This window comes from Galleria mellonella, unplaced genomic scaffold, assembly GCF_026898425.1.
Source record: "Galleria mellonella isolate WM207_F2 unplaced genomic scaffold, CSIRO_AGI_GalMel_v1 utg159, whole genome shotgun sequence".
NCBI lineage: Eukaryota > Metazoa > Arthropoda > Insecta > Lepidoptera > Pyralidae > Galleria > Galleria mellonella.
The window spans coordinates 1,123,673-1,148,510 of NW_026442004.1; the positions used below are offsets into that span (position 1 = coordinate 1,123,673).

The window sequence follows — 24,838 nt, forward strand, 5'->3', positions numbered from 1 at the left end:
GAAATTTCTAAGATTCCCAAAAAACAGTTTGGTTCGATCATATCTAGCACACACTTCCAGTATTTCTGTTTCTCTACAGAAATAGGTAGGACTATTTGATCACCCCGCATAAAACTAACGACTCTGCAATGCGATATAATAATTTTGAACGTATTGGAACTTAATAATGGCATTGACCTCTCTACATTTGGTAATGAATAACTGCTTGTAAAAGCATATTGCGTATTAGAATCATCAAATGGTTGATAGCCAATGATAAAGAAGAAAATGTGAGATTTAGGAATAGAAATACCGGAAGATTTCTAGTAAGATAGAAGATGTCAAGAGATATTAGAAAATAAATTGTATGTCTACTTCCAGGGATGAATAATGAAATATGATTTAAAAGACAAAAATTTTAAACCTGCGTTAAGTAATACCATTATGTCTAACATATTATTTGAACTGACAAAAGAATAACATTCTACCCATATTTTGTATATATTACCATTAATACTTTTTTTTAAGAATAAATTTACAGTTGCAATGATACTAAGTTATTACTAACTTATATACATATCTTCGATATTTTTAACTTAAAAAATTCAGTCTGATAGAAATATATGTTATTAGTTGTTTTTAGATTTTATCTCGTTTACTTGTTTTTAATAACGAAAATTCTTTTCCAATTCATAAAATAACGCTTTACGTGAACTTCAAGAAATATACAAGCAGTTTCAATCAGAAATATAGCGCAAATTGACAAAAGGGACAACGAGAAAGCTAAATTAAATTCAAATATCGAGAGAGGAAGTCGCCGCCCTCGCGTCTCTGCAAGATTTATTGTATTTGTCCTGCGCTTATTTCATTATTGCCTGTCACACGATTTGGAACGCGCCTATTAGAAATTATGAATTTATAAGTTTTATTACATAGTTTAATACATTATAACAAAATTTAACTCGTAATCAACACTTTGATACTGTTTCTGGCTTTCTTTAGACAGCAACCTTTTTGTTTTCAAATATTTGACCTAATTTTAGCAAAGGGGTCGTATATAAATTATGTATATAAATTTTGTATGTACCTATACATAAAATTTAAAAGTTCCTCTAATCTTTTTATTTTTATTCTTTATCTTTTATAGTCGAATGAATCAAACTCAAAAATATAGAAATATAATTATGCAGAATAATAAATAGGTAATCCTATAATATATACAAGAAGCTAGATAAGGTGTATTTTGACTAATAAGCCTTCATATCCAGGTACTAGCTAATTTAGATACATTTATTTCGATACATGTACATTTGAGTCGTATATTTGAGCTGTACAACTGCGGTTGCCAACCCGCCTGCCAAGTGTGAAAATTACTGGTAAAACTTTCCTTGGAAGGCTTATGTTCAGTAATGGACAGTTAACGGCTGAAATGATGATGACATTTGATATGCGTTAGAATAAAATAAAGAAATGGAAAAGTCTCCTTCTACCAGAGGGAGACTTTGTACAAAAGTCGATTGCTTGGGTACCTCTGTCCCATTCGTGTTTCAACCGTGAAGCAGTTGTGTTTGCATGGCTGTGTTTCCTTTTGAAGGGTGAGATATGGCGTGAATTTACTGGGTACAAAGGAATAACACCTGAGTCCTCAGGAATGGCAACGCATGGGGGGTATCATGGGCGAAACAGTATACTCTGTTATGTCCATGGTACTGCTCATGTCTATATGCGACGGTTACCACTTTCCATCAGGTGGGCCGTCAGCTTGTGTGCCATTCTAAGTTGTATAAAAAAAAATATATATATAAAAATTGTTTGTGGTTAACGCTAATTTTCTCAGTTCTAATTATGCATGGTATCTGATTTTTTTTATTTTGTTTCAGGTAAATTCAACAAAATATAATAGCAAACACCTAACTATGAATGGTAAATAATTTTGGAACTTATAAATATTGCTTTAAAACCTTTACTTTTATGTAAATATTAAGTATTTAGTTATTTTACTTACTTACAAAGAAATTATTTCACTACTTTAAAATATTATTTTGATTGTAGGTAAACGAAACGGGGAGTTAATGGATCGAATGTTTCAAAACAAGAATAACTCGAGAGGGTTAAAACGTTATGTAAATAGAATGAAAATCGTTTTCTAACTGTAAAAGCGCGCAAAAACTTTTTGATGGGCTCCCAGTCCGATGTAGTATACTTGAAAATTTCACACAAATATGTGTATGTTATTAACTTTTTATTACATATTGCTTATTAACATTCCGTACAGAAATTTTATGCAGTTTTATTTAATGTAAATAAATAGTTAAACATATGTACAATGTAGTTTACCTGAAGATTCTTAAAATTTTACATATACAATCACTTATGAATAGAAAGCATTGAATGAATATCTGTCTCGTTCACACTTGGGAATAACCTTATCAATCTAACACGAATCGAACAATAGCATCGCATGTTTGATTTATACAGTCGCTTAGTAGAAACATTATGGATAATTATAGTTGGACTGCGGCAAGTTAATGCTTTCGCAAATTGTTTTCATAATTAATTTCAATTAGCTTATACTAAAAAGATTTTAAAGGAGATAAGCTTAGGTTTAGTTTACATTGGAATAGTGTTTTAATTCGAGTTGTTCCATTCAGTGACTTTTCTTTATTTTGGCAGTAAAACATAGTTAATGTCCAAAAATTACTCGTTAAAAATAAATTATAATCATATTTAAAACATTAATATTTTTCCTTGTCTACTCGCAAATTTTTAGTAACTGTATGTAATGAACATGTATTTCTCGCATACATTTTCTTTTTTATTAATGTATTTGCAATTGTAAGTAATACTTATTAATAAATTATTAGCATTAATGGCATAACTTAATTAAAATAACAGTAATTATCACAGCATGTTAAATTATTAAATACAATAACGTCGTGAATATTATAAAAGTATGTGCTTCAATTAATTTATCTTATACACTATAACATTAACAAATATACACTATTAAAAAATTATAAGTCAAGGCTATTAAAATTTTATTCACTCTAAATATGAGTAATTTTTTCTTATTAGCAACCTTTACATTGTTTTTCTAAAATGAACCAATTTCAAATTTCGAACTGTCAATTGAAGCATTCGGAACAAATCCCAAGAGGTGCCGTTCGAGCTACACCTCCACAAAGCCGAACAGAAGTAGGAGCTCAGCTCACGAGCTTTTCAAGGGTGGTGGCTGCTTTCGGCGGGAAAACAGCGGCTTGAAGCGGGGCGTGGGGTGGGTGGGGGTTAGGGAGGGGGGGCGTGATGGCTCGTATTGATTTAGTGCCGTCGTCGACGAAGCTATGTACTGTTAGGTAGGTGAGTATCGCCCGCTGTCGCTTGATGCGCTTTCTTTGAGCCGAGATTTGGCAACAGAGCGACATTTGCGCTGTATGTAGATACGTATGTAAACGTAATGTTATTTCTAAAGTAGTTTTGACAAAAAAATTATACAATACTTATTAATTAACAAATTAGTTTTCTTAAAATAAATAGGTAGATAACTAAATAAATAAATTTATCGATATCACCTGTCTACTAAAATATGTTACTATCTAATTTACCGTGATATATATACATTCATATATGATGATATACATACACAGTGATATATATATTCTATGTTTGTAACTAATATAGCGACATAACACCAATTATAATTGTAAATATTTGTATATATGTTTTGAATATAAATAAATAGAGAAAGATATATTAATTTTTCTCCATTATTTATTTACTTATAATTATATAATGATGAACGTATAGAACTCTTTTAATTTCGATGTTACGTTTTTGTAGGATATTTTACTTTACAGAAAAATGCAAATAAAATCATAGTAAAATCAATCTAAAGTAGGTAAAGCGATAATTTATCGAAGACAATATTCAATTTAAATATCTAATGGCTACAAATTCTATCATAGATTATAATTATCTGCACCTTTATACTATTATTATTATGGGTGGATATATCTATACTTAAGTATTACATATCCTATTAGGAACTACATAATTTTCCAAATAATCCATTTATGCTAGCTGAAGCGCTTCTCTCAGCTGCAACGCTAGATTCCCAAGGGGTTTCCACCCAGCGTCGAAGATTTAAATGGATATTTAACTTTAGTCTCAAGGAACCTAAAGTCTATTGCCTTGCCTTCCTGAGAGTCTGTAGGTTTTTTCTTGAACGAAGTAACTTGCGAAGCTTTTAGCAAATGTTTTAAAATAGTCCGTTCCAAAACGCATTTACACAAGTTTCTCTTTGTCCTTTGAAAATTCTTACATTTTAAAATGTTTTGTTCTTTTAAATGTGTATATGTAGTTGCTGTTATAAAACGATAAGCAAAAATTCTAACTGAAAACTTGTGAATATATTTCAATTTTTGCTACTATTTTCTTTTTGTTAAAATGGATTGACGCATTTTAATAAAATTTGGCATAAAGATGGGTCATGTCCTGATTTAACTTTAAGATAATCCGCAAGATGCACCTAGTAAGCAATACAGTTTATTATTATAACATTGTAAACAATAGTCCTTAGTTTATTTAAATTATATAGTATACTAGTGATCCATCCTTTCATCGCACGGGTATATATAATTTTCGAAAATAGTATATGTTACTAGCTGATAATGTAGCTTTCTATAGATAAAAGAATTTTTAAAATCGTTTGAGTAGTTTTTGTGTTTATTCGTTAGAAATAAATAATCAAATTTTTCCTCTTTAGGTACTATATAACATTAGTAAAGGCAGAACCTCTAATAAATAGTAAGTACAGTTCATATTAGATAATAAACCTGCAAAGTGGGAACATAAAAATTTGAATTATTATTATTTTTAATATATAAATATATCAGCAGTTAACTGTCCACTGCTGAATATTGGTCTCCCCCATAGAAGGGTTTTGCCAGTAGTTGCCACGCTTGGCAGATGGGTTAGCAACAGCAGTTAGGCTTTGGTGATGTTTTAAGAGGGACGTTGCTACCCATCTCTCGACTATTAAGTTCCCTTAGTCGCCTTTTACGACACCCACGGGAAAGGAAGAGAAAAATTTGGATGCAAAAGTGAAACGTTTTTTATGAGGATTTAAAAAAATATCTTAAATGATTACCTAATTATTTAGTATATGTTTTCTTGCTGTTTTATGATCTTTTTATTGAAAAACTGACGTATGCTGCATTTTATTAAACTACTTTTAATAAATATAAAAATATATTAACTTTATATGTTACGTACATCTCTATTTGGGAAACTGTAGCTTTCGAGAATCGTACAGAGTAACAAGTAAAAAAAAGAGTCGATGGAGTAGATAGTATTTTAATCTATTTCATAGTAGTAATAATTAAAAAAAGTGTCATTTTAATGACATAATCGTCTAGTGCTATTTCAAATATGTGTTGTAAGAAATGATAATGAAATCTCGAGATTTATTAATTTAAATTAGAACAGTTTTAAATAGTCATGTTTTTTTAATTATCCTAACCAAGAAAGATACCATTTAAATATACTATGTGTACCACTATGCAATTAACAATATGAATAATCATAATATTATTATATAAATTTCTTGAGTTTGCTATTTTTTTTAAATTTGAGTTTAATTTTAGAATATGCATACTTTAATATTAACCAGAATAAAAATAATTGTGGTAATATTTCAGTTTCGTATTAGGCATTAATAAAGGCTCTTTTATTAAACTCAAATTAATCAAAAACATTATGTTGTGCTATAGATATGTGATGCGAATGACACAAACAAATCAAAACGCACGTTTACTATTATTATAGCATTAAGTATTTATGCGATTGTACTTTAATACGTTACGAACATATTTTATAACTAAATTTATTTATTGGAATATCTATAAATAAAAATATTTACGGTTTAAATTATATATAATCTCGACGTTTCTATTTCGCAGTTGATCTGTACAAGCATAAAGAATTTTATGGTTGTTGTAACTCGCTCGCGCCTACGGTTTACAGCCGGTTTCGACTACGCTTCCTACTTATTTTAATTACCTTTTTAATTGCTATACGACCAACGATAACAATCATATCGTTATAAATACTATTGTTCTGATTCTGTAATAAAAAAAAAAAAACTTAATTACTTACGCCCAAAGCTCCTATATGAAAAGTTACGAAAAAGTTTTACGGGCAAACGGTGTTATAGTAAATTTACACTTTATTTGATATTCGCTTACGTAGAACAGTTGGTATTTGCAATTCACAGACAGAAGTCGCTCGGTAGGTAGGATTTTAGAGTTATCTTTTATTTATAACTACTTAAAGAGTCCTACTCTAACCTCCTACCATTGATTTTCGATTGTACCTGTAGTAAGTGTAACGAGAGAAACAAAAATTTCTGGATTTGTTTTTGCTTCAACAATAGCGAAATTCGGAATTTTCATTACGAATAATGATTATTTAGAGATAATAGTTCTCAATTAAAAATATTTAAGGATTTCATATAAAATATAAATAAATTATTTATATATATAAATTGTCCTTTCATGATTTATTTTTTGTTTTAATCTACCGCGTGACATTTGTTAGATATTTAAATCTAATTTTAGACATATTTTTTGTCATGTGTAACGTTACTAACAACTATGTTAATACATTGTATTTTTGTTTGAGCTCTTTATACAAAATATGGATCATTAAAACGTAAATCAATTTAGTTGGTACCAAAATTACACAACTATTAAATATCTGACTAATCCTTCCGGTGACATTAACAAACCTAATTGATTAGGGCAAAATATTATTAATTTTAAATTAAAATATGGAGAGACTTTTTTATAAACAACGGTGGTAAATTTGCATCCTGCCTGGTGAATGTAAGCATTTATTTTGATATATGAATTTCTAGAATAGTAGATATGTCACATGATCCTCTTAACTGAAATCTATCTTCTTCTTCACTCAACTTCTTCACGATACGAGGTACTTTTTTTGTCTATGATCTTCTATGAGCCTGTATAAATTATATACATTAATATGGTACGCCCCTTCAACTTTTTACTTCAATGTATGTAATCATATACAGACGTGATGCTCTGTTTGTGTTTGTGAGGAAACGTCATCAGTAGCGATCCGGTCAAAAGAGTATTATATTCCTTGATACGATCTAGTAAATCTTTTTGTATTATATTTATATATTCACATATTTATTTATTTATTATTTAGAAGGGACGAGCCATGTTGTCGAAGAAAATTTATAACAGCGAAATCGTTCCATTTTCAAATATATTTTCTTATTATTTCGCTGTCCCTAAAAATCTTAAATAAATAATTAAAATCTTTAAAAAAAAACAATTTACACTGTAACAAAAAATGTTATTTATTTTTATAATTTGAGTGTATAAAAAATTGAATTGGAATTGAAATAAAACAGGCCGCGCTTCGACGCACTTTACGCTTGTGTTCTTCACTTGCATTTGTTTTTTAGTATTCGAAGTCTTCTCAGAACGGAAGACTTCGAGAGAGTTACCGACAGTACGATCTAGAAGTCCGGAAACCAGCGGGTGTTCTCTCTCATAATTATATTCACGGCTGATATTTTTGAACTTTCACGTGAGCTCTTTATTTCGGCTTTTTTTCTAAACTTCGTGATTTACGCGAGTTGAGTCGGATTCTGTGAATGTCGGGGAGTGTCGAAAGCTTTATGTAGGGATCGGAATTTATTTTGTTTTAAACGATCCCAGCATTGTCACTGGTGGTCTATACTGAGTACCTAGTAGGTATTATTATAACTAGATAAGGAACTAAATAAAAAATATTATATATTAGACCATTTTAGAAAGTTATAATTTTCTTATAAAATCTAATAAACATTTTAATATCGTTTTTTAATCTGTGATTAGGTACAATTATTATTTATTTATATCGAATACATTTGCAAAACCCCGGTTGTTTCCTATATAGAATGGGCCACCCCTTTTTTCCCGTAGGTGTCGTAAGAGGCTACTAAGAGAACTTAATGGGCGAGGGATGGGAAGCAGCGTCCCTCTTAAAATATCACCAAAAGCCTGACTGTGGTTGTCAACCCGCCTCCCAAGCGTGGCAACTATTGGCATCCTCTTTATAGGGGAGACCTGTGTTCGGCAGTGGGCAATTAATGGCGGTTATAATAATAATAAAAATAAAACTCATTCGCATAAGAAGAGAAAATTGTCTTAAAAGACATGTATAATATATCTAAACAATTACGCACATACCTAATACATTTAATATGTCTATTTTAAGAATTGAAACTCGTGTACTTTTAAAAAGTTCATCGATATTTCCAAATTTATGTTCTGTAGGATTTTTTCTTGTAGGGACGATTTTATGCATATATTTAAAAAATTCTTGTTTTATTTTACAACTCTAATTGAAATAGGTATACTCATATTTGCACATGAAAGTATAAAAATTAATTTGGCTAATGTACTAAAGTTAAACTACTCTCGTTTATTTCTTGGTAGAACAAGATCGGGAAAAACTGATATTATATGTTAACTTGACCGTGTGAATATGCACCACAGCGCAAACAAAATAAAAAATATACAGTTCCAAATAATTTACTACTTTACTAAATAAAATAAAAAAGTTTTTTTATGAGGCGTAAATTTATTCATTGAGTGCATTTTGTAAGCTTTATCATTGTTACTTATATGACCATTTATATCAAAGTAAATACTAATAAGTATCTAAAAAAAAAGAAATCTTTTATATATCTTTATATGAAATATGTGTGTATTAATAAATGAGTAAATATTAACATGTATACGTTGGTATTTATTGATTAATGATTATTTGTCGATGTCAAGTATTTAAAATATTACGCATACACGGAAATTACTTAATCTTGATCAAACTTGAAATCCATGATATCCGAGATTTCTCGAATCATTATATGAATCATGAATCAAGTCATCATGTTTATTTACTGACATTGAATAAATAATATATGTATGGATCCTCAAAAAATAATTTGATAAATTAATACATAAATACTACTGGATACATTTGTAGGGAAATCTTGCCATCTGTAAAACATTTCATCTATCAACTGCAAATAAAAAACATACATATTTATAGTAAATAGAAAATATCTAGACTACAAAGTAGTGTCTACAAATGTGTGTATTATATAAGGATCGAACTTGAATAGACTAGAACGTTTTTACAATTCGACTTATAGATGACTTACAATATAAACCGATCTACACTTGTAAGTTACATGTATTGTAATGTAATAAATAATTTATACTTGTATGTTGCATATGTAATTAGTTTAGATTTTCATAATTATTTGAAAAAACCCCCATTTTAGAATACCTGCTCTCTATATCTGCTTCTGATCATCTGAATATAATCATCTGACTAAAGCCTTTTTATAAATAGATATCTGTAAAACATATTATTTGATATCACAGAAATGTATATAACAATGGTTTGAATAGTTATATGTTAATTACAAAAGCTATTCACAACACAACAAAACTACAATTGTTGTATCACGTTATAAAACAAATAGATTGTGATTTCGAGTTCCTGGTCAGATACAAATCTCTAACTTTGCATGAGAACCAAATATTTTTTACTCGTATGTTACATGTTCTTTTTTTTACAGTACCTTTACAAATATTAGTGTCTAGTCTACGTTTAAACAGGCTTTGTGGGAAATAAATTTTTGTATTCATTAACTATTTTTGCCGGTTACTTCGTACGCGTGATTTCCAAAAGTAGTAAAACCAATGATATAGATCGCGAAATATCGTATTGATATAGATAGATAGAAATAGATTTAACATACCCAAACAAAGTTTAGTTAGACCTGCAAAATTACAATTGTTAAAACTGCAATCAATGTGGGGCAGTGCTTTTGTGTGATGCCAGAATAAATATACAGACAGACAGACAAAATTTCAAAAAAATATTGTTTTGACCTCTATTATTCATCATAACAATTAAAAAAAAATAGCTATAGTCACAGTTTTATTATATTAGTAAGATTGTCTCATATTTGAGAGAATTGCGTAGTTTTTTTTAAATTCATTATCCGGATTATATTCTGATGCTTATTTAAATTTTACGGTTATAATACCGGTTGTACTTTGCTACTTCAGTCTCCTACAAAATCCTAGGGATGAAGCGGCGGTCCACTTTATTTTTATAACATTACTGAAACATGTGGTACGGTAGTGAGGATGATTTGTTCTTTATCAGATCAATCTATCGAGATGGTTAATGTTTAATTACTATGTACCTTTGATATTCCGGTTATTAATAGTCACTTGATAGCAAGGAGAGGAGACTGTTCATAATTGCACCATAGTAGCCCCATTGCTAGCGATACATCCTGTCAGTGCGACCTTTTTGCAGTTTCCCCTGGACACTGTTTTTAATTTTTTCAAATGAATTCATCACGATGGGATAACTGACCTGCCTTCGCATTTTCACCAATCATCACTCACTGGTGCCCCGTCAGCGTATACCGTTAGCGTAGTTGGCATTACCATTCCATTATCATCTATTAAAAAAAAAAATAGTCCCTTGATCTACAGATCACCTGTTTAAAATATATAAAACGTTTCGTGCAAGAAATATAACCTACGTAATCATGTAATTAAAATAAAATATTTTTAAATAAAATATATTTTTTCTACTCTAAGAAGCGTTTTGTGAGTGAAAGCAATTAGATTCAAGTGAAGAGGTGATCGCACTTCTTTTCCTTCTTAGTTTTTTTGCACGTTTCGATAAAAAGAATAAAAGTTTTATGTTGACCATGTCTGGTCTTTCTGCAAGTGTACAGTGTACAGTGTAAGTGTGTAGTGTAGAGTACCTACTGCCCTTATAAGATCGAACAATAAGGTATTTTCTATTACTAAATATAAACTAATATTATAAAGAGGAAAAATTAGATTTTTTGTATATTTGCTTGTAATGGACAAACTCAAAAATTTTATTTTAAAATTATTTGACCTTCATAGGAAGCTACATTATTAGCAAGTGACATAGAAATCTTTTCTATAGATCCCATTGATTTGACTGTTGTATTGATTTATTGGATATATTATATGTTTCTATGAATATTTTATATATAGGTATATGTATGTATTACTTAAACAAAATATTGCATTATTCGGTATTAGAGACAATTGTAAACATCCTAACAATACTGAATGCTAAAAATGCGTTTATATTTTCAATAATATATAAACGTTACTTACAAAATTTGCACCATGAGCCTTCTTCCGTAAGTTCCTTGTAATAATCTATTCGAGCTTCTCATTTAATCAGTTATGAAAATATTACGTCGCCATTTTAAGTGAAATTCATTGTAAATTTTCACGGTCCGAACAACAAAGTTAATCATGATTTATAGTATCTATTTTCATTTCTATAAAGCTGACTCACACTCAACAATGAGTTAATAATCCAATTAAAATTTCCTTCGACTTCTGTCTTGGGCCCTGTTTCAAAATCAAATAAATCTCTACTCGAAGTCGTTGGACGGAAATAGCACTCCGTCCGTCCATAAATCCCAGTCTATTTAAGCAATCTCAAACAAAAAATCAGAAATAAACCGCATAACACGATGTCTCTTATAACATTTACAAAAAAACGAGACTAGAAATATTAATATTTCGATCCAAATACGGAGGCAGTTAAAAAATCGGTTCACATTCACTCCTTTATTACATCTAAGTTTTAAATTCGTAATGCGAAACTCTAACACAACGTGCGTACTTGTTGCCCGTACATTTTTTTTAATTATCAGCATCACAATCGATGCGAACGTTTGCGCGAGATACTCATCGGGTTAAATAATTAATGCAAATTTATGGAACTCCACGCGGGATTCGGTTCGCACCGCGTCTCGGCTCCTAGACTTGTTGCTGTGCTCTAGATAATTTTACGGTACAGGTTTCAGAACGTCTTTCGTTAATATTTGAATATTTAAAATATTTTAATAGTCAACAAACGGAGGCAATTCGTTCCCACGCACACTTTCCATTTAGGTAAATGTTAATCAACGTGTTTTGAATATCACTTTTTACGAGAATCGAACGAACGCAACGGATTTTATCAGCTGTCGCTCATTATAATTTCATATAGAAAACTGTAAATCTACGATAGTCACGATCAACATATAAAAGTCGATTGAAAAATCAACAATGGATTGTTTTACAATAGGTCGAGTTTCTATTCCCATCTCTGCGTAACGCTCGTACAGAGGTTAAATTTATTACACTTCTCATCGAAGTTGACAACTCACACTCAATTAACAGTAATTAATTCTCATATTTAACGACGCCAGTGATTACACAAGTGAACCTGATATTATCAACGTAAACCAGCATCAATTCGTCTTCACTTATCTCGAGTTAAACGCTGTTGACTGGTCGATCTAATTAGCGCTTGTAAAAAGTCTGATACATTTTGATTAATCCGATCGCACCTGCTGTATTTTATATTACATGGATATCAGAAATATATCTGTAAATTTATTTATATTTATATAAGGTTTTTCGTATAAACTATGTGGACTAGGAGCACAATTGAATAAAAATTTGGTGGGTAGTTAACAGTTATTTTTTTATCGATTGCTTACCAACATTTTCTCCAGTGTATTCGAATATAAATAATATTATAACAGGCGATTATAATATGGTTCTTTATTGATGTTCACTGGAGAGTTATTAGTTTAAATTCACACACAATATTTTATATTGATATTTCACTACTACAGCGTGTTTTTTTTTTTGTTTTTCGATTGTTAGAGGACTATCCTCAGTATCGAAGATTGAAGGCAACTTTTTAAATATTTAGGTATGTATGTCATTTTAAATACACGAAAATTCTAATTTAAAATGACATACAAAATAGTGCGTCTAAAATATCATCTTTTAGTTTTTTATCAACAACCAAAATAAAACTGTATATTTTGCGAAAGTTAACTAACTACCTAGATAAAGAACCAATAATTATTCAACCACCCAATAAGAGTGTTGTTCTTTGTTATCAATAATAATCAATATTACCGATTATATGTACATGTACATCGATAAACTATCAATCGATACAAAAAAATCGTTGGGGGCACCTAGTTAATCATGCCTGTGGCGCGCACCTGCCCGCACATACATATTCATTAATTCGATATCGAACTCACTCACTATCAATGACTGTTTCGCGAATACATGCCAACAAAAATAATCGAATGGCTTTCAGAATCGAGATAGCGCGCGTTTTTATTACATTAATTCGTGCCCTTCCCAACAATGTTGCTTGCTATTGTTTTTGTTCCATAATTTATAATGTTTAGATGTAACAAGAACCCTTTGGCATTTGTACAGTTTTTAAGGATATAGTATTTATTAATTTTTATCTTTATGATGGCGGAGTATTCAATGTTTTACCATTACTTTTATCATTACTTTTTAAGTTCACGAAGTCGTGTATAGCTATTAGGGGAACAACAGCAGCAACAAATGCACTAATGCAGGAAAAGAAAATTTCGAAACCAAATCATATAGCCACCAGGTCGCTTGGCCGGTACGGTTACACTTTTATGGGAGAGACACGCGCCCAGCAGTGGCTATTAATGTGTTATTAAGATAAGGTAAGGGATTTTAACTGCGTCTTAATGTTAATCAATCACTTTACTCTTTTATTTATATCTATACTAATATTTTAAAGAGAAAAGAATTGGTTTTTTACGTTTGTTTGTAATAGATATACTCAAAAACTACTTAACCGATTTTTAAAATTCTTTCACCTATAGTAAGCTAGATTATTGTATACACCTCTTGTGTACGCAATAATAATTTATTATTATTATCACTGAGTAAAATAGACTATACATTATTTTTATATACCCGTACGAAGCCGGGGTGGGTTGCTAGTAATTTTGATAATAAATATTCAACGGTTTTTCTCCGGTTCTCCTTATGCGCCATTCGTTGGTAACATACGACAATCTTTCCTTAAACAGTTCTTTATATAATAAAAACAGTATAATTTTGAAAAACTCGAGTGCGAAATTTCTATGCTGGAGTTTCTTTTAATAAGTGGGACAGTTTAGTAAAAAACTATGTTCACGATTATAATAACTGATGGGGTCGTCAGAGGCATTTGTTTTTGTGGTGAACGCAATACAACGTGCTCATATTTTGCTGAACTATATATACGTATAATATACTCTCTATATTCACATATTTGCTGAACATATCAGAGTCCAACGTGACAGGATCTAGATTACTTGCGTTAATTTAGACAGTTTCATTCATAAGTATGCGTTATCCTTACTGTTTATAACATGTATTTACTTATTCCTTTACACTATCAGAATAATACTGTTAATAAAATGCAATCAAACGGCATCAACATATCCGAATTTGTAATTGGAATAGACAATCGCTGCCGGACTGAATCACACGAGGTTATCCACTCGTTCGATGCATGCCCATTTGTCTGATATCCTGTTTTTGATTGCGTTGCCTGGACTTAGAATAATAATATTGGTATCTACTTAAGTAGGTTATATGCATACTTATAATCCTTGAGTGTCTTTTTACGTTATCTTGTAGAGTTACGTGCCTTTACTTATTTTATATAGATGAAATTTTGCACAGAAGTTCCTACGTCAACTAAGAATGGGTTTTTGAAATTTCCCGCGGGAATTGCTAACAGGTTCGGCGCAAATAAAAACTGGATTATATTTTAGTTTTTTTTATCAATTTATTTAGACTGCTTCTTTATAAGTTTATTCTATATTATCTTCAACTGGTAACAGCGTAAGAATACAACATATTAATATTTCATATTTCTATAATATCATAAGAGGCGACCATTGTTTTACAAAAGGAATAATTTAAGTAAAAATTGTATATAAGCTTAAATACTTCTTTTATATATAGATAGAGAGAGAGAGAGAGAAAAGGACGTCCTCAGCAGTGGAGTATTAGATAGCTTTGTTGAAATCTAATGTAAAGTGTGTATCACTTTAGGTAAATGCATCCTTATTTCCTTAATAATATTATAAATACGCTGTGCGGTCCCGACATAGAATGGGTCATCCCTTCCTTACCCGCGGATGTCGTAAGAGACGACTAAGGGAACGTAATGCTCGAGAGATGGGCAGCAGCGTCACTATTTACACATCTCCAAAGTCTAACTGCGGTTGCCAATTCGCCTGCCAAGTATAGCAGCTACTGACAAAACCCCTGAATTTTTTTATTATTGACACATTGACATAGTGCTATTTATAAAAAAAAACTGTATCTCGATCACCCAAAAGAAGTCGCAGCCATTACGAGTAAATCAATCAGTCCATAATTTTACGTTTAAAGTATATATGCCATCTACTAGCTACAACTTTAACGAGCTGTTTTAGAATGTTAGGTTACAATCTACAACATTGATTTTGGTTATTAGTATTAGGTATTAAACCAATACAAGTACACATGCTCATTAGCTGCACGAAAGTATATTTCTAATAAGCAAACAAAACATACCTTAATATTAGAAATAGTCGAATGCTATACTTGAGTAATATCCAATTATATTTTTTATGGGCTTATATATACAATTCAGATTGCTGTATTCAGTTTTTGTATTTTTTCATGTAGGTTTCTATAGTTACTCATCGTATGAAACGGAACTATCAAGTAGGTTTGGCCTTATTAAAAAAGTAGATCAAACATAACTAGATATAGATACATGAAATTTCTAATTTGCAAAAAGCTTTTTTACTTAAAGACGATGGTATCACGCAACGGTATCGACCACTTCTGTGGCAGGCGGTATTTTACCCTATAACGAACGTCCGCGGAACAATAGCTGGATCACATGCAAATAACACCAATTAGAATCGTTACATAGGAAAGCTAAAGAAAAATGCAAAGAGGACGAAATACAAATTCAATTTAAAATGAGATCAGTCTACGTTCCGCTCGGGTCCACGTCGATCGGGGCGAAATTGAAAAAAAAGAAAAAAAAATGGTGGAATAAATAAAAATAGAGATCCCGCTACAGCGCAAGTCTCCGTTGAAATGAAAATAAAACAGCAAAAAGCTTTTTGTGGACGAAATAAATTAAAAAGTGTGTCGCGATTGTGCGAGAGTACCGGTGACTGTTTTGCTGTGCTCGCCCGATGCTCGTATCGACTATTTTTGATTGCTTTTGTCATAACGATTCGGTTTTACATATTATATTTTACCTATAAGTAATTTATTTTTGCGTAATAAAATTGATTTATTACGATTGATTTTATAACACACGCTTCTTCACATTTCAGAAAGGTAGAATCGAAAAACGCTATATGCTCTTGTTTTGATTATTGCTTATTATTGTTTGTGTTTCTAGTTCAGTTTGGATTGAGGCATTTAGTTTAATCTTTATTGTTTTGTATATATTAATTTTTTTGTTGTAAGTTATTATATTTTATTGAGCAATAAAATTTTAATTTTTATCTAGAATGGAATGGACCATTATTATCCCTTTATTTGCTCAGGATGCTGTGATTACATGTCTTGCTATTATAAAAAAAAATCAGTCAATTTTATTAGTTAAATACGTAATGTTAAAAGGGCAATAACTGGCAATTAACTGTAACTAGCTGTATCCCGCGGCTTTGTCTTCTTGACTTAGGATAATAGATATCCTATATTACATTTTTATGTTTCATTCAAATATGTTCAATTGTTCGAACGTGATTATATAATAATTATCCTCATACTATTATATACTTTCACATTTATAATAAAAGTGGATAAAATGACACGACTTTGAAGGTAAACAGTTAAAGTACCAACAACATAACTACCTTTAATAACACCGATAATATGGTTAGGTAATTCAATTATGTCGTAACAAAATTATTATATACACATAAGTATAATACATTATATCTAAATTTAAATAATTTTTATTCTAATTTTAATTTTCACCAATACTTATTCAGAACAATCTTTTAAATATAAAATCTAATTACTATAAATTCTAGAATAATTCTGTGCTCAAAATTAATGATCTACACGAAGTTCCAGCAACTAGTTCAAACAGATAGTTCACTACTTACCAAGTTACTAATGCATCCAAGAATCGGTAGGCATAAACATCGAGGGAAGTTTTACCTAAAATTATATTTGTGGGTCGTCACGCTTTTCCGGGGGTATAGGGTGAGGGAGGCGATTAGAGGGGTCCTTTGTGAAGCTCGCCGTAGGTGGTGGCTGGTCGCTATTCATAGGTACGATCTAATGGACACACAGATACTTACATACTTTATTGTAATCATTAGTGGAAGACGAAGCATAGTGGCTATCATACGTGGTCGTGCGGTCCTGGCATAGAATGGGCCATCCCTCCTTTTTCTGTGGGTGTCGTAAGAGGCGACTAAGAAAACGTAATGGTTGAGGGATAGGCAACAGCTCTTAAAACATCACTAAAAGCTTAATTGCGATTACTAATCCGCCTGCCAAGCGTGGCAAGTATTGGCAACCTCACCTTTTGCGGGAGGCCTATATTCAGCAATGGACAGTTACCAGCTGATATGATGATTATGATGATTTATTATTGTGGACCAAATAAGATATGTACGGCTATGTGAGGCAGGTCTCTCAATTTTATACACTGTCTACAATCTAAAAAACCTCAAGGAAAGGTACAAATTCTTTTTAGAATAAATATTCAAGGTGAAAAAGAAATCATTTTCATATTTTTAAAAGAATACTCCCTCAATAATACTTACTTATTCTTATCCTTGAACTTATTTCTTTTTTCAAACATATTGAGTCACGTAGTATATAAATATGTGACTTTTTTAGTGTTATTTTATATAAAATGATCGCTTTATCTAAGAATAAAACTATGTTTAGTCTATAACATTATGGTAATATATTCAAGAAATTTTTGGTTTTTAAAAATGAGTCTTGATTAAATTATTGAATTTATTTAATCATTTTAAGTGACGGAATCTGAAATATGGATGCCCGCAAAGAACCAAAGTCACCGACTTAGCCCGAAGGATAAGCAAGCTGAAGTGGCAATGAGCTAATCACGTAGCTTGAACAACCGGTAACCGATGAGGAAGAAAGGTTCTAGAGTGGCAACTCCGCTCTAGAACCTACGGTCAAACGCAGTGTAGGATGACCCCCCACTAGATGGAGTGACGACTTCAAATACATTCCAGGGAGTCAGTAAATGTAGGTGGCTCAGGACCGTTCTTTATGGCAGTCTACGGGGGAGGCTATTGTTCAGCAATGGATGGATAATGGCTGATATGTTGATGATGATGATGATTTATTGATGAACAATAAAATATAATTATTATTTATATTGTTCTATCTACCTATGTATTACAATGAAATCACGATAATTGAACACGATAATTGTTGAGCAATATTTTTAAAAAGTAACCTATGTGCCCCGCGGCGTGTTCTATCATAAGGCGTTCATCATGTTAACGGCATTTAAAAAAAGATTTATTACTGACCACTCTATAATATGGTTAATTTATAGTTTCAGAGCTTGATATGTGGTTACGATAAGATTGTTTGATGTAATTGTATTTTTTTGCGTAATACAAATTCACATCTCCATAAAAGTACATCAATCAAAACAATGACGGTAAAAAAGTTGATTTGAAGTGAGGTACGTGTACAAAAAAATTATTTAGGTATCTCAGAAAAATAACTGAACCTCTACACTGATTCTTAATGTTGGATCGCACTACACATAAGGGCCTTTTCTAATCCGACCAGCACTTAAGTTGTGGAGGCAATCGGGCGTTATACGCATTTCTAGCATTTACGTTAGTTTTCTGTTCTAAAACTAAATTTACGTACCTACTGAGGTCCGCCTACTACGAATTAGTTATCTTATCAGAAATTTAGTTCCTTTCATTAGATACAACAACGAATACTTAATTTACAGCAGCGAAATAATGAAAGCTTTCAACGCAGTGCCTATCTGATAAAAGTACTACATAAAAATTTAGGTAGGTATATAAATAAAAATATAAATATTGTAACGACCTTTTAATGTGGTGCCTGTTCATATATGTACCATATTTACTTAGAAAGTAGGTATATAAAATAAAAACAATGTTTCTAAAGTACAAAACGACAAACTGGAAAAGCAATCTAAAATCGCATAGGTACGCGTCCAGGGACGGTAAAAGTAGCCGGTAGGCCTGTCAAGCCGTCTCCAGAGAAAGCGTCCAAAGAAACCATTTACGGCAAGTTGGGGGCTATCCCGACAACAAAGTTTGGAAAGAATTTTTAATCAGGCGGCGTCTCGGCGCGCGGGGGTGTACGGGGCGGCGTCGCGGCGGCGCGGCGGCAGTACGCCGCGCGCGGCCTCGGCGCCGCCCGCCCAGTAGCCCGGTCGCGAACTCAGTCGTCGCGATGCCATCCGCGACCTCGCGCGACCGTACTGCGACCGACGCGCGACCGCACGCGACCACGCACCCGCTCTGAACACGCGCGCGATCACGCACGAAACTGAATAAGTTCGACAAATCCTCCTCTTACCTGGACCACTATATAGACGGACGTGTCTCACACAGTGATAGTTCTTTTCTTTTCCTAGTACAAAATTGTAAAATATCTTCAGTAGACCAGATAAACAAATTAGTATTTTTTATTGTTAAAGTACAAATATGTAATATAGCGGCACTGTAGCGTCTATAGTTTACCTACGAATAAATACAGGGTCAGTTTTGTATGAATTCAATGTGATTGTAGTTTAAGTCGCTGAATCGAGATCTTTACTGTTCATACCGCTTTACATAAGATTAAGGACAGTAATTTTAGGTAAGTTATAAATCACCGTATTTCGAAACTCATATTACAATGTTCATATTATGAAAATAAAATTCTATAAAATGTAAAGTCGTTAACTTAATTTCAATACCTACCCACTAAACACAAAACCAAAACAAACCATTTATCTTGTACACTGAGAGCCAAGATACCTTTGCATCGGCGACTGTATCAAAGCTCTGCAGGCGTAGAAAGGATGCGTATTCCGCTCTCGAAGACACCGGTATGATTTAAGAGTGGTAGCAAAGTCCTAAATCACGTTAGATGGCAAGGCGAGTGCTCGACAAGACTTCACTGCGCGCAATCCGCAAATTGTTTGTCTCGCGCCTAACAATTTAAATTTAGAATGAACAAATGCCGATCGTAAATCGAACGCCCCGCAATTGTTTTGAATACAGCCGCGAAACTTAGCAGCACACAGAAATTCAATGAATGTTGTGTATTCGCGTCGAAAGTTTGATTAATCGCTTATGTTCGGTTACTGGTTTACATTTCGTGTTTTGCCTAATGTGTTGTAGCTTAATAAATCCCATTATGGGCTTCACATAAAATTAAATCTCCATTTATATACATGCACAAACTCGTTCACGCTTTTAAAGATTTAGATTCCGTCTCAAACGGAAGCAATATTTTCTTATTCAACATCAATAAATTACTGCTCTAGAAACGATTCGAAACAATAAAACATGGACATAACGCAGTATCATTTCCGAAGTAGCAAAATGCATAGAATTTTGTATTCTCACATACACATTACCTAATTTGCAGCTTAATGTTCTATTAGCGAGATTCCAGCCCATGAGAATTGCTCGCGTCAGAAATGTCTGGAAAATTACAATCTACTTACGTACAAAATATACAATGAAATTTGACAAGAAAGAGTTTAAGATTAATATAATAGGTAAAATTTATTATTCTTTGAAATGAAGGTATAAATCTATGAATTTAAATTGTGATTGTTATGAAAAATTCTCACGAATAAAATTAAAAGATTTCATATTGTGAGAATGCTATTATAGTTTACCAAATCATGAACGTTTATAATTATTTATATTTATAATTATATTATGATCATCTAATAATCTGTAATGACATCGTTAAAAAGTTAACAGTTCTTTTTTTAAATTAGAAACAAAAATTCTGAGCAAGTACACCAGTAACACTAAATGAATTCTGTACAATTTTTTGTTCATATCTGCGTAAAGAATAGAAAACCACTAAATCATATTTCGGCCTTTTGTTCAAAGGTACAAAAGAAACGATACGAGTCTAGTTTTTATCTTTTAGACGCGTGGGCCTAACGGTAAAGCTTATTACAATATTACGAAAGTTTCCAAAAACGGACACAATTGTGTACGTGAATGGTCTTGCGCAAGTTGCTTTATTTTGTTTTTATACACGATTTTTCGTGAATAGTTTTGCGTTGTCATTTCTGAGACACTCATGGGGTGGTCACCTCGGTAAAATCGACTGTTGTATAATATGAAATAAAAAAAAAACATGTCATTGAACTTGCAAACAGTATAAATTTGTATTTTTATCACCATAAATAGGTCAATGATTCACTTCAGAATAGAAAATATATGACGTATTTACAAAATAAACTACTCTTACTAGTCGTGGATCAATGAAATAGTAGGGTAGGTAATGATGTTGGACGAAGCACTATTGTATTATTCATTGCCACACCATGTAACTTACGGAGTAGGTAGAGCAAAATAAGTATAAAGGGATTGCATATGATATATATCTTACTTCGTCAATTTTAAAATCAGGTAATTTTAAAATAAGTTTTTTTATGAATCCATACCTATATTCAAGTATACAGTTATGAATAAACAATTTATTTATAAGTATTAAATTCTGTATCATAATGGAACGGAAATACAATAATCACCTTTACTTTCACAACTAGGAAGTCATAAGAGGAGACTAAGGGAATAAAGTCAATACACTAAAATTTTTTAACTTGTAACATGAAACTATGTTTTGGGTAAATGTAAGTGAAGTGAACTATTTATACTTAAATAAATAAGTAGCTTAATTCATGAGAAACTTGAAATAAAATCTAACGGCAAATGGCCTGTTTAGCATGGTAATATTAGTTTATATTTCACACTTAGGAGGAGTTTCATCCCTATATTAGTGGGTTGTTAAGTTTATTACATGAACTTAAGGCTTACACATGTTTTGGGAAAATGTAAGTGAAGTGAGCTATTTATATCTACTTATTTATTTAAACTCGAAATGAAATCCAAAAGTATGCTACCTGATTAACATGGTACTGTTAGGCTTTATCCCACACTTATGAGGAAATGCCCATGCCTATAGTACTAAGTTGTTAATTGGTTATTATAGTATATGTATAAGTGCAAAAAAATACTAAATACATATAACATAGATATAATAATTAAAATATATGCTAGGTATAATTTTATCGAGAATTTTGTATTCAGGTAGCTTCGACTTGTCAGTCATAACACGTTGGGCAACGCAGTCTCACAGTCTGAGAACTTCGGAGCCGTGACCTCGTTATACGTTGTATTTTTATTTTCTAGTCCAATTTCCTTTCGGACCGTGTCTAAACTTCATAAATTTAACGACTTCCCATTTCGAAACACTTTCGAAATGTACAATTTCGCACGCTTTTACGAAACATGTCATATACTTAAGTATTTTCACTAGATTATCTTGTATTCCTTGTAGGTACTTATTTTGGTATGCAGAGTAAGACATACATTTTAAACTCGATCACTTTGTCGTATAATATGTAAAATAACAATAATATCTATTATGATATATCCTCTAAATCTATCTTTAAAATGAGTTGTGTATAAATTTACAGTTAAAGTATTATATTTCGAACCATCAAGAACTAAATTTAATATCGTTCATTATAATGCATTCAATCATGCATTCTTTTAATTCATTTTGGTCCTTATTTCGCTGTAATAACAAACTGCAGTTTTAATTTTGGAAATAAAAATAAAAGAGCTTCAATGGTTGGTAAAATTATTATTATTAAATAGTAGGAAAACGTGTTATGATAAATTAGCAACATTAAATTATTCTCCTGTGTTTAATATGTATACATTAGACATAATAAAATTGACTTGCAAATATATTAAAAAAAAATGAAAAAGATCACAAAGGTCATTACCTTAGTCATAAAACCACTTTCTTGTGTTAGCTGTTAATATTGAGTAATTTTTAATTGACAATAGTTAGTTAAATATTCAGCTGATATTGTTTGCTCTCTAATGAGTGACTGTTATAGTATATAAAAATAGTACATCATCACCATACAACTACTGTCATTTGCGTCTGGGTCGTTACATAAATCATTCTTGAAACGAGTAATTAAAACACTAGTGTGCACCAGAATCAGGCGTTTCGAATTTACGCGGCCTGTAGCCATGCAAAAATACCTACCATGTGATGTTGTACGCGAATTCCCACTCGCAAAAACATGAAAATATTCAATGAAGAAAAAAATGTTTTTTTTTTTTTTATTATTACATGTGGAAGATTTGTAATATTTTTGATAACGGACTACGATTGATATTACATATGTTTAATAATTTAAGACTGCGTTCCGCAAAAAAAAAAAAATCATTATAAAATTTCTATGGGACCAATTTGTAACTGTACCATTGCAGACAAAAAAACAATTTTCCAAATCTCTTACAACTAACGGTTTTATGAAGTAACAAACATAATAAAATTACAACCTTTTTTTTTGTATTGTTGTTAGATGCTTGCATGATAAAATGCTTGTAATTAAATTTAATTGAATAACAAATAATCTTATTCTTTTAAATTTATTTGGTTCCTTATTAGCAAAAGACTTGGCAAGAAAATTCACTGATAATGGCGCGTGTAATAAAAAGATGCAATAAATCATCAATTATATTAAGAAAAGAAACTAAAAGAATTAAAAGGAAATAGTAATTTTAAATTAAATATTAAAATAAAACTTAAGCTTCTGATAAAAAAAAAGTGTCAATACATATAATTACGTGTTAAAATTGCCAGTTCTCTCATTGAAACAACCTATAAAACAAGCAATTACAGCGGTTTAATCTCAATATGCCAATTAAGGTCGATGTTACGAGTGCATAAGTATAAAAGGTGGTTGCCGGAGCGGGCCGTAAGTGGATCGTAAAGCAGGATTTAATGGCCCAGCTGACTGCCGAGGGATTCCCTACACTTGCGCACTTCGCTTTTTACAACTACACTTCATATTGTTCTTATGTTTGTAAACACGCTACATAAACACTTTAATAACATTGCTCTCATAATGAACAGTCACTAGCTATGTCCGTTAATACTGCTCTTGCAATAGGTTTTTTTTTTTTTATGAAATTGCTAACTAAAACTAAACAGGTATATTCTTTACTATATCCATATACATTTCAATAATGTTTTTACACATTGTCGGTACAAAAAATCTAGCTTATTTATTGTTTATGAGTAAGTATCAATTGTCCAAATAATTTCACAAAAGTATTTTTAATTTAATTAAATAATATTTATTTTAAGGGACTAGAACTCGCATTTAGCGGGTCGAGATGCGCAGCCAGGCTCGCACGCGCGTCTCAGCTGCCTATGACTAAGGATCACGAATTGATCCTGAAACTAGTCGATCTGTCTCGTTCTAATACACGTATGTTAAAGCGGTAGATATTACAATAAAATACTCATTTAAATGTTATATAATATTGCATAAAATTTTAATAAGATTTAGATATTTATTTATTTTATTGACTAAGCTGAGCTTTACAGTTTCCTAATATAATTACCCAGGAAACTATCAGTACAAGAATAAATATTGTAATAAAGATAAAAAATATAAACTATTAACGATAAATGAATACAAAGCAATATATAACAATGCATAGCAATAGAGGTGTATATATTTTATTTTATGTAAAAGTTGTTATTGCCAGATAAAGATATCATGTAAACGACGTGTAGGTACTTTTGTTTATACCGTTCAT

The 24,838-nt window shown here is 31.3% G+C and overlaps 1 protein-coding gene across 4 annotated transcripts in view; it reads left to right on the forward strand.

The window, feature by feature from the left end:
- LOC113518751 (homeotic protein antennapedia-like) overlaps positions 1-24,838 on the forward strand; it is a 247,630-nt gene that overhangs the window by 125,799 nt on the left and 96,993 nt on the right. The window contains exon 1 of one of the 4 annotated variants that reach the window (XM_026903722.3): positions 19,372-19,829. The exons of the other annotated variants lie outside the window; for them this stretch is intronic. The gene's annotated coding sequence lies outside the window, so the exon portion shown is untranslated. Of the gene's footprint in view, positions 1-19,371; positions 19,830-24,838 lie in introns of those variants that run through there. 4 annotated transcript variants of the gene reach the window in all.